The sequence below is a fragment of the Oncorhynchus mykiss genome, chromosome 31, assembly GCF_013265735.2.
Source record: "Oncorhynchus mykiss isolate Arlee chromosome 31, USDA_OmykA_1.1, whole genome shotgun sequence".
Classification (NCBI taxonomy): domain Eukaryota; kingdom Metazoa; phylum Chordata; class Actinopteri; order Salmoniformes; family Salmonidae; genus Oncorhynchus; species Oncorhynchus mykiss.
Genome location: NC_050571.1, coordinates 13,805,918 through 13,818,395, shown reverse-complemented (window position 1 = coordinate 13,818,395; position 12,478 = coordinate 13,805,918). Strand labels below are relative to the sequence as shown.

The 12,478-nt window shown below is 46.5% G+C and overlaps 1 long non-coding RNA gene across 1 annotated transcript; it reads left to right on the top strand.

Moving 5' to 3' along the window:
• The first annotated feature begins 2,264 nt into the window (after positions 1–2,264).
• On the top strand, positions 2,265–12,312 carry LOC118946069. Its single transcript, XR_005041240.1, has 3 exons — positions 2,265–2,494; positions 11,945–12,034; positions 12,215–12,312. It is a non-coding gene; the product is annotated as an uncharacterized LOC118946069 (long non-coding RNA).
• Positions 12,313–12,478: the final 166 nt, after the last annotated feature.

The following is a 12,478-nucleotide window of genomic DNA, read 5'->3' as shown; positions in this document are numbered from 1 at the left end:
CAGCCTGCCGTGGGGTTATTGATCTATATTTCAGCCTGCTTCGGGGGGAGATTCATCAATCCATCCATCCCTCCATCTCCTCCATCCATCTCTCCATCCATCCCTCCCTCCATCCATCCATCTATTCATTACCACGAGCAATCACTCCATACATCCACCCCTCCATCTTTTCATATTCTCCAGCCATCTCTCCCTCCATCTCTACCATCTCTACCATCCATCACCTCCATCTCCAGAAATAAGTCTCTCACTGTTGCCGCCTGCTATCGACCCCCCTCCGCTCCCATGACAAAGCGAAAACAGGTTTTTGGACATTTCTGCAGCACTCCACCAATCAGGCCTTTATAGTAGTGGCCAGACGGAAGCCACTCCTCAGTAAAAGGCACATGACAGCCCACTTGGAGTTTGCCTAAAGGCACCTAAAGACTCCCAGACCATGAGAAACAAGATTCTCTGGTGTGATTAAACCAAAATGGAACTTTTTGGCCTGATTGTTTTTGCTTTGACATTATGGGATATTGTGTGTATATTGATGAGTGAAAAAATGTATTTATTCCATTTTAGAATACGGCTGTAATGTAAAACAACATGGAAAAAGTCAAGGGGTCTGATGTGTAAGGAGGTAAACCCAGGCCCTGTGTGTCCCCAGGTACCCTCATTTGTTGACTTCTGTGATCGAAAAAGCCTTGGTTTCATGCATGTCAACATCAGAAGCCTCCTCCCTAAGTTTGTTTTACTCACTGCTTTAGCACACTCTGCCAACCCTGATGTCCTTGCCGTGTCTGAATCCTGGCTTAGGAAGGCCACCAACAATTCTGAGATTTCCATCCCCAACTACAACATTTTCTGTGAAGATAGAACTGTCAAAGGGGGAGGAGTTGCAATCTACTGTATAGATAGCCTGCAAAGTTCTGTCATACTTTCCAGGTCTATACCCAAACTGTTTGAACATCTAATTAAAAAAATGAACCTCTCCAGAAATAAGTCTCTCACTGTTGCCGCCTGCTATCGACCCCCCTCCGCTCCCAGCTGTGCCCTGGACCATTTGTGAATTGATCGCCCCCCATCTAGCTTCAGAGTTCGTTCTGTTAGGTGACCTAAATTGGGATATGCTTAACACCCCGGCAGTCCTACAATCTAAGCTAGATGCCCTCAATCTCACACAAATCGTCAAGGAACCCACCAGGTACAACCCTAAATCCTTAAACCTCTACCCAGACCCACCACAACATCACCTCTGCCCAGACCCAATACAACATCACTTCTACCCAGAACCACCACAACATCACCTCTACCCAGACCCACATCTCCAGCACCTACATCACTCGCCACCACATGTCATCACCTCTACCCAGACCCAATACAACATCACCTCTACCCAGACCCAATACAACATCACCTCTACCCAGACCCAATACAACATCACCTCTACCCAGACCCAATACAACATCACCTCTACCCAGACCACCACAACATCACCTCTACCCAGACCCAATACAACATCACCTCTACCCAGACCCAATACAACATCACCTCTACCCAGACCCAATACAACATCACCTCTACCCAGACCCAATACAACATCACTTCTACCCAGACCCAATACAACATCACCTCTACCCAGACCCAATACAACATCACCTCTACCCAGACCCAATACAACATCACCTCTACCCAGACCCAATACAACATCACCTCTACCCAGACCCAATACAACATCACCTCTACCCAGACCACCACAACATCACCTCTACCCAGACCCACATCTCCAGCACCTACATCACTCGCCACCACATGTCGTCCTCAAATTGCACCACTGTGTTTGTAAGACATTCTGATACCTCGTCCACTATGCAATTCTACTCTTGTTCAGAATGCACCTGGGGCATTAAACCTGAACTACAATGGAATGGATAGATAGATGCCAAAGTTGTCTGAATGTCTTAATGTTTGTGTGTGATCCTCAGTCTCTCTTCAGGCGAAACTGTCTGTGTCTAATTATTCAACTCACCTCTGGCTCTGTCTGGTTTTCCATCCCATGCAAACACCTGTCACCAACCACCCACCCACCCACCCACCCACCCACACACACACACACACACACAGTGAGAGAGCAAGAAAGATAACGTAAGAAGGGGAAAGGAAGGTGGTGGGGGGAGGGTGTGAAAGACTGAGAGGGGAGGGGAGAGGAGGGCAGAAGTGCAGAAGAGATTTCAGTGACAGAGAGAGACAGCGTACAGACACTCATTCCCACACACCAGACAGGCATACATTGTGGCTGACAGTGATGTATTGGCTTATGTGGAAAACATTGAGATTAATCCATATAAATACGCAGGCTTAAGGACCAATCACTGTCACTGGACCCAGAGGAGCACAGGAAGGAGACAGCAGAGGAGAGGAAGAACTGGATAAAGAAGTGGTGAAGGAATGCCCTGAGTTTGTGAGACAGAAAATCACAAACAAAGAGTTTTGGAAGACAAATAAAAGAAAGGTAAGAAAGAGAGGGTGGGCGGGAGGCGGGTTCTGAGAGGGAGAAAAACAGAGATAAATAGAAAAAGAGAGAGGTGTTGAGAGGGAGAGAATGAGAGAGAGATAGGGAAAGAGAGGTGTTGAGAAAGAGAGAGAGATAGTGAAAGAGAGAGGTGTTGAGAGGGAGAGAAAGAGAGAGAGATAGGGAAAGAGAGAGAGAAAGGGAAAGAGAAAGGTGTTGAGAGGGAGAGAAAGAGAGAGAGATAGGGAAAGAGAGAGAGAAAGGGAAAGAGAGAGGTGTTGAGAGGGAGAGAACGAGAGAGAGCGGGAAAGAGAGAGAGATAGGGAAAGCGAGAGGTGTTGAGAGGGAGAGAAAGAGAGAGATAGGGAAAGAGAGAGGGAGAGAAATAGAGAGAGATAGTGAAAGAGAGAGGTGTTGAGAAAGAGAGAGAGATAGGGAAAAGGAGAGGTGTTGAGAGAGAGGGAAAGAGAGGTGTTGAGAGGGAGAGAAAGAGAGAGAGATGGAAAGAGAGAGGTGTTGAGAGGGAGAGAAAGAGAGAGAGATAGGGAACGAGAGTAGTGTTGAGAAAGAGAGAGATAGGGAAAGAGAGAGGTGTTGAGAGGGAGAGAAATAGAGAGAGATAGGGAAAGAGAGAGGTGTTGAGAGATAGGGAAAGAGAGAGATTGTCTGTTCAATTAAAGAGATAACGGGGAAAAGTGTTCATCTGTGGAGTGAAGAGAGAGAGAGAGATGGAGAGAGTAAAGAGAGAGATGGAGAGAGAGAGATGGAGAGAGTAAAGAGAGAGATGAAGAGAGAGAGAAATGGAGAGAGTAAAGAGAGAGATGGAGAGAGAGAGCTAGAGAGAGATGGAGAGAGTGAAGAGAGAGATGGAGAGAGAGAGATGGAGAGAGAGAGATGGAGAGAGTGAAGAGAGAGATGGAGAGTGAAGAGAGAGAGAGAGATGGAGAAAGAGATGGAGAGAGTTAAGAGAGAGATGGAGAGAGAGAGAGATGGAGAGAGTGAAAAGAGAGATGGAGAGATGGAGAGAGTGAAGAGAGAGATGGAGAGAGTGGAGAGAGTGAAGAGAGAGATGGAGAGAGTGAAGAGAGAGAGAGAGAGAGATGGAGAGAGTAAAGAGAGAGATGGAGAGAGAGAGATAGAGAGAGTTAAGAGAGAGATGGAGAGAGTTAAGAGAGAGATGTAGAGAGTTAAGAGAGAGATGGAGAGAGAGAGAGAGATGGAGCGAGTGAAGAGAGAGATGGAGAAAGTGGAGAGAGAGATGGAGAGAGTGAAGAGAGAGTGAGAGATAGAGAGAGATGGAGAGTGAAGAGAACAGCTCTACAGGAAACAGGGAGGGTAGCGAGTGACAGTGACAGTCAGTAAGAGAAACTGAAGGATGGATGGATGGATGAGAAAAAGAAAGGATGAATGCCGGGGGGAGGTCTTAGGTGGGAAGACTGTGGGAAGAATGAGGGATAGGATTGAGTAGTGAGAGATGAAAGATGAGAATCGAAATAGAATCTGTTTTGCTTTGTAAACCATGTGTAACAATCTTAGGCGTAGTGGGTGAGGAGTCAGGTGCAGGAGGCAGAAAGTTCTGAATAGCTCTTTATTCAGCACCAGGCAAAATAGTATATAAAACGAAACTGAGCGTCATAAAACAAATGCCCAAAACAGGAACCAAACCAAGATCGCACTACCACACATATAAAGTGGGAATAAACAAGCCCGGATGAAGAGCAGGTGGCCTACCGACTTAAATAGCCAAACACATGAAGAGCAGGCGGCCTACCGACTTAAATAGCCAAACATACGAAGAGCAGGCGGCCTACCGACTTAAATAGCCAAACATACGAAGAGCAGGCGGCCTACCGACTTAAATAGCCAAACATACGAAGAGCAGGCGGCCTACCGACTTAAATAGCCAAACACACGAAGAGCAGGCGGCCTACCGACTTAAATAGCCAAACACATGAAGAGCAGGCGGCCTACCGACTTAAATAGCCAAACACATGAAGAGCAGGCGGCCTACCGACTTAAATAGCCAAACACATGAAGAGCAGGCGGCCTACCGACTTAAATAGCCAAACACATGAAGAGCAGGCGGCCTACCGACTTAAATAGCCAAACACATGAAGAGCAGGCGGCCTACCGACTTAAATAGCCAAACACATGAAGAGCAGGCGGCCTACCGACTTAAATAGCCAAACACATGAAGAGCAGGCGGCCTACCGACTTAAATAGCCAAACACATGAAGAGCAGACGGCCTACCGACTTAAATAAACAAACTAAGACTCTAAACAGGAAACAGGTGAAACAAATCAGACCAAACCAACAGAAAAGGGAAAAAGGGATCGGTGACAGCTAGTAGGCCGGTGACGACGACCGCCGAGCACCACCCGAACAGGAAGGGGAGCCACCTTCGGTAGGAGTCGTGACACAATGTGTGTAGACTAACAGTGAAATGCTTCCTTAACGGCTATTCACAACAATGTAGAAAGAAAAATGTAGAAATAATAGAGTAATAATAATAAGGAACACACACACCGTAGAAATAACCTGGCTACATGCAGTACACAGGGTACCAGTACCAGACGATGTGCAGGGTACCAGTACCAGACGATGTGTAGGGTACCAGTACCAGACGATGTGCAGGGTACCAGTACCAGACGATGTGTAGGGTACCAGTACCAGACGATGTGCAGGGTACCAGTACCAGACGATGTGTAGGGTACCAGTACCAGACGATGTGCAGGGTACCAGTACCAGATGATGTGCAGGGTACCAGTACCAGACGATGTGTAGGGTACCAGTACCAGACGATGTGCAGGGTACCAGTGCCAGACGATGTGCAGGGTTAGGGTACCAGTACCAGACGATGTGCAGGGTACCAGTACCAGACGATGTGCAGGGTACCAGTACCAGACGATGTGCAGGGTACCAGTGCCAGACGATGTGCAGGGTACCAGTGCCAGACGATGTGTAGGGTACCAGTACCAGACGATGTGCAGGGTACCAGTACCAGACGATGTGCAGGGTACCAGTACCAGACGATGTGCAGGGTACCAGTGCCAGACGATGTGTAGGGTACCAGTACCAGACGATGTGTAGGGTACCAGTACCAGACGATGTGTAGGGTACCAGTACCAGACAATGTGCAGGGTACCAGTACCAGACGATGTGTAGGGTACCAGTACCAGACGATGTGCAGGGTACCAGTACCAGACGATGTGCAGGGTACCAGTGCCAGACGATGTGTAGGGTACCAGTACCAGACGATGTGTAGGGTACCAGTACCAGACGATGTGTAGGGTACCAGTACCAGACAATGTGCAGGGTACCAGTACCAGACGATGTGTAGGGTACCAGTACCAGACGATGTGCAGGGTACCAGTACCAGACGATGTGTAGGGTACCAGTGCCAGACGATGTGTAGGGTACCAGTACCAGACGATGTGCAGGGTACCAGTGCCAGACGATGTGTAGGGTACCAGTACCAGACATTGTGCAGGGTACCAGTACCAGATGATGTGCAGGGTACCAGTACCAGACGATGTGCAGGGTACCAGTACCAGACAATGTGCAGGGTACCAGTACCAGACGATGTGCAGGGTACCAGTACCAGACGATGTGCAGGGTACCAGTACCAGACGATGTGCAGGGTACCAGTACCAGACGATGTGCAGGGTACCAGTACCAGACAATGTGTAGGGTACCAGTACCAGACGATGTGCAGGGTACCAGTACCAGACAATGTGCAGGGTACCAGTACCAGACGATGTGCAGGGTACCAGTACCAGACGATGTGTAGGGTACCAGTACCAGACGATGTGCAGGGTACCAGTACCAGACGATGTGTAGGGTACCAGTGCCAGACGATGTGCAGGGTACCAGTACCAGACAATGTGCAGGGTACCAGTACCAGACGATGTGTAGGGTACCAGTGCCAGACGATGTGCAGGGTACCAGTACCAGACAATGTGCAGGGTACCAGTACCAGACGATGTGCAGGGTACCAGTACCAGACGATGTTCAGGGTACCAGTACCAGACGATGTGTAGGGTACCAGTACCAGACGATGTGTAGGGTACCAGTACCAGATGATGTAGGGTACCAGTACCAGACGACGTGCAGGGTACCAGTACCAGATGATGTGCAGGGTACCAGTACCAGACGATGTGCAGGGTACCAGTACCAGATGATGTGCAGGGTACCAGTACCAGACGATGTGTAGGGTACCAGTGCCAGACGATGTGCAGGGTACCAGTACCAGACAATGTGCAGGGTACCAGTACCAGACGATGTGCAGGGTACCAGAACCAGACGATGTGTAGGGTACCAGTGCCAGACGATGTACAGGGTACCAGTACCAGACGATGTGTAGGGTACCAGTACCAGACGATGTGCAGGGTACCAGTACCAGACGATGTGTAGGGTACCAGTGCCAGACGATGTACAGGGTACCAGTACCAGACGATGTGCAGGGTACCAGTACCAGACGATGTGCAGGGTACCAGTACCAGATGATGTGCAGGGTACCAGTACCAGATGATGTGCAGGGTACCAGTACCAGATGATGTGCAGGGTACCAGTACCAGACGATGTGCAGGGTACCAGAACCAGACGATGTGCAGGGTACCAGTACCAGACGATGTGCAGGGTACCAGAACCAGACGATGTGCAAGGTACCAGTACCAGACGATGTGCAGGGTACCAGTACCAGACGATGTGCAGGGTACCAGTACCAGACGATGTGCAGGGTACCAGTACCAGACGATGTGCAGGGTACCAGAACCAGACGATGTGCAGGGTACCAGTACCAGACGATGTGTAGGGTACCAGAACCAGACGATGTGCAAGGTACCAGAACCAGACAATGTGCAGGGTACCAGTACCAGACGATGTGCAGGGTACCAGTACCAGACGATGTGCAGGGTACCAGTAACAGACGATGTGCAGGGTACCAGTACCAGACGATGTGCAGGGTACGAGAACCGGACGATGTGCAGGGTACCAGTACCAGACGATGTGCAGGGTACCAGTACCAGATGATGTGCAGGGTACCAGTACCAGACAATGTGCAGGGTACCAGTACCAGATGATGTGCAGGGTACCAGTACCAGACAATGTGCAGGGTACCAGTACCAGACGATGTGCAGGGTACCAGTACCAGACGATGTGCAGGGTACCAGTACCAGACGATGTGCAGGGTACCAGTACCAGATGATGTGAAGAGGTACCAGTACCAGACGATGTGAAGAGGTACCAGTACCAGACGATGTGCAGGGTACCAGTACCAGACCAGGTTCTAGAAGCTGTGTAATGGTTCTACAAGGTAGTTTAGATACCACCACTAACTTTGATGAAGAAACTACTAGTTGATATGCAACTGCTTGCTAAGGTTATGTTTAGGTCTAGAATAAGAGTTAGGGTAAGGGTAAAGGTTAGGTTTAGGATAAGGATTAAGGTTTTATTTAGGGTAAGCATTGGGGTTAGGGTAAGGATTAAGGTTAGATTTAATGTAAGCATTAGGGTTAGGATAAGGATTAAGGTTAGATTTAGGGTAAGCATTAGGGTTAGGATAAGGATTAAAGTTAGATTTAGAGTAAGCATTAGGGTTAAGGTAAAGATTAAGGTTAGATTTAGGGTAAGCATTAGGGTTAGGATAAGGATTAAGGTTGGATTTAGGGTAAGCATTAGGGTTAGGGTAAGGATTAAGGTGAGGCTAGGGTTAGTAGATAGTTAGTTGAAATGTTACTCATAGTCAGTAAATAGTCTGTAGAACATCTACAGATGGAATATCCAAATAAAGTGTTACGAAATGTTATGGTATTTCAGAGGACTGGGACAGTGACACATCACACTAATACAGTATATAACCATCTAATGAGACCTCCACTGTAATACCACAAAGGAAGTATTGTCCCTTGTGCTGGGTTGATGCTGCCATCTGGTGGTGAAGAATGGGCATGACTTTTGGATTGCACTGTGCAGTTGCTCGCTCGCATGTCTCTCTCTGTGTGTGGGTCCTTGTGTGTGCGTGTGTGAGCGTGGATGTTTGTGTGTGTGATATATCAGGTGTTTAAGCATTACACCAGGGCAAAAGATCAAACATCCTTCATCTCTTAAAGGAAAAATCCACCTGTCACGCCCTGACCTTAGATATCCCTGTTTTCTATATGTATTGGTTAGGTCAGGGTGTGACTAGGGTGGGTACTCTAGGTTATGGTATGTCTAGGGTTTTTGTATGTCTATGTTGGCCTGATATGGTTCCCAATCAGAGACAGCTCGTTGTCTCTGATTGGGGATCATATTTAGGCAGCCCTTTTTCCCACTTTCTGGTGTGGTATCTTGTCTACAGTTAGGTGCCTGTGTGCACACTAGTAGCTTCACGTTTCGTTTGGTTGTTTGTTGTTTTGGTGAGTTTCAGTTCATAAAAAATATGTGGAACTCTATCCACGCTGCGCCTTGGTCTCATCATTACGACGATCGTGACATCCACCCAAAACACCTCATTCTTTTAATTCACAGTGTTAAATAACACTAATATGTGAAAATAATATTTTTTATGGACAAAAATGTTTCATTTTGGCACTATAATAAGGTCGGTAGCAACATCGTTTTGGAAATATGTTGCAGCTAAAGTCGACTATAACATTCTGAATGCGATGCTCTCTCTATGGGCTGGGTAGCCAGCTAGCAAATTAAGCTACACACAGTAATACCAAAGACTATCAGCATGTAAAGTAGCTAGTTAGCTGTAAAATCGCAAAACAAACTGTAATATCAGTTTAGGAGTCTACAATCTCACCATGTTCAACCTACAGATCGCTTTACAGAGTGGAGTTGGACATTCGCAACAGTAGATATACTTTTGAGGAGATGGGAAACGTTGCCCAACCTACATCATGGGCCGTGCAGTGCATTCTGGGCTATTCTGGGACAAGGAGCGTTCTCCTTCAAGGAATAATGTAAGTAAAGCAGAATTAGGCCGATACCAGCTAATAATCAAAATCCAGAAAAGAGCTGTTTTCAATCAACAACCACCTAAGAGGAAACCTTACTTAAACCTTCCCAAACCTTCCTTAAACCTTCCCAAACCTTCCTTAACAAAGCCATCACCTACAGAGAGATTAACCTGGAGAAGAGTCCCCTAAAATAGCTGGTCCTGGGGTTATGTTCACAAACACAAACAGACCCTACAGATCCTCAGGACAACAACACAAATATAATTATTTTGCACATTGGAAAGAATTAACAAAATGTGCCATCACAGCAGCAAGATGTGTGACCTGTTGCCACAAGAAAAGGGCAACCAGTGGAGAACAAACACCAGTGTAAATACAACCTGTATGTATTGTACAGTGCCTTAGGAAAGTATTCATACTCCTTGACTTTTTTCCACATTTTGCTACGTTCCAGCCTTATTCTAAAATTGAGCAAATTTATTTTTTCCTCGTCAATCTACGCACAATACCCCATAATGACATCACAATACCCCATATTGACATCACAATACCCCATAATGACATCACAATACCCCAAAATGACATCACAATACCCCATAATGACAGCACAATACCCCATAATGACATCACAATACCCCATATTGACATCACAATACCCCATATTGACAGCACAATACCCAATAATGACATCACAATACCCCATAATGACATCACAATACCCCATATTGACAAAGCAAAAACAGGCTTTTTGAAATGTTAGCTACATTTTTTGGGGTGGAAAAATCACATTTACATAAGTTATCAGACCCTTTACTCAGTACTTTTTTGACACACCTTTGCCAGTGATTACAGAATAAATTATTCTTGGGTATGATGCTACAAGCTTGGCACACCTGTATTTGGGGAGTTTCTCCCATTCTTCTCTGCAGATCCTCTCATGCTCTGTCAGGTTTGATGGGGAGTGTTGCTGCACAGCTGTTTTTAGGTCTCTCCAGAGATGTTGGATTGGGTTCAAGTCTGGGCCCTCGCTGGGCCACTCAAGTACATTCAGAGACTGGTCCCGAATCCACTGCTGCGTTGTGTTGGCTGTGTATTTAGGGTTGTTGTCCTGTTGGAAGGTGAACCTTCGCCCCAGTCTGAGGTCCTGATATCTCTGGAGCAGCTTTTTATCAAGGATCTCTTTGTACTTTGCTCTGTTCATCTTTCCTGACATCTTTCCTCGATCCTGACTAGTCACCCAGTCCCTGCCGCTGAAAAACATCCCCACAGCATGATGCTGCCACCACCATGTTTCACCTTAGGGATGGTGCCAGGTTGCCTTCAGAGGTGACGCTTGGCGTTCAGGCTAAAGGGTTCAATCTTGGTTTCATCAGACCAGAGAATCTTGTTTCTCATGGTCTGAGAATCTTTAGATGCCTTTTGGCACAATCCAAGTGGGCTGTCATGTGCTTTTTACTGAGGAGTGGCTTCCGTTTGGCCACCCTACCATAAAGGCCTGATTGGTAGAGTGCTGCAGAGGTGGTTGTCCTTCTGGAAGGTTCTCCCATCTCCACAGAGGATCTCTAGAGCTTAGCCAGAGTGACTTTTGTTTATACATTTGAATTGAATTGAATTGAATTGAATTGAATTGAATGGAAGTCTATGGGCCGTCAGCTCAAAAAACAAACATTAGTACCAATTTCATCAAAATCTTTTCCTAGATGTGAGATAATTAACTTGCTATCTGAAATATCGTATAGCTTTGAAATCGTGACATAACGTATTTTCGAGGAAAATAGTCCTATTTCCTCGACATATACATTTTAGCAACCGCGTGATGCAGCATGACAACGTGAGCACTATTGATCGACAGTCTACTGGGTGGGGCGTTAATACGTTCCTTCATTCGTTGGATTCCTGTAAACTTTCTATATTATTTCTGGCAACGGCACAACGCAAGGCACCCTGGACTAAACAGGCAGACAATTAGAAAAATGTGCTTGACTCTCTGTTAAAGAAAACATTTCTTGAGGTAGGAATATCGTAAAAAAATATGATCAATGTCTCATTGGCGAGAAGACAACCTCCGTCATGATGACATCAGCCAGTATTGAAATCTGACATGTATGATTTTTTACAGACTTTTTACATCTGAAAGTCATATTCCTATTGACTTCCAGTGTAGTGAGAGAGACTGTATCACGGTGCTACGTCATACCGGATGGATTTCTACCTGCTTGAATGCCAATACACATGAAAACATGAAATGCACAAATCAATACAACATGCAATACCTTTCCTTTAAGGACCAGGGCTATACCAACACCAGGCACTAAAAGGAAGAAAACGGTCTGAAACTGGTAGCATTGCCCAATAAAACATGGTCATTTTAGTATTTTTTCTCTAATAAATATGCCCCTAGTTGAGTAATAATCAACATGTTGTTTGTATATCTAGCAAGAAAACCAGTAGACTCCTTCACTTCCTATTTCTCAGCTCTGTTATCTCTATCTCCGTCCACAGCTGCTGACCTTTGGTGTCCTTTGACAGCCTGATCATGATATCTACCCACCCTTTGACCTTCCTGACCCTGGGCATGGTCCTAACTCAGAGGTGAGAAGTTAGGGGTCATGGGTCAGGGAGAATCAGGAGATTATATGGAAGGATTTGAATACACAGTGGTTCTCATATTGGTATTAATGTCACAGTTACTGACCTTACAGGTGGCTAGCCCATATTCCACACCTCTCTTCTTCTCTTCTCACCTCCACCTCTTCTCTCTCTCTCCTACAGTGGATGTATGCTCCCTGAGAGTCACCACTGGGAGGACTCGAATGGCTCCCAGCTGCATCCCACCATCCAGAAACTAATGAAGGGATATAACCGCTACATGAGGCCCTACTTCAATGGTGAGGAGAGTTAACACACACACTCTCTCTCTCTCTCTCTCTCTCTCTCTCTCACTCTCTCTCTCTCTCTCTCTCTCTCTCTCTCTCTCTCTCTCTCTCTCTCTCTCTCTCTCTCTCTCTCTCTTTCTCTCTCTCTCCCTCTCTCTCT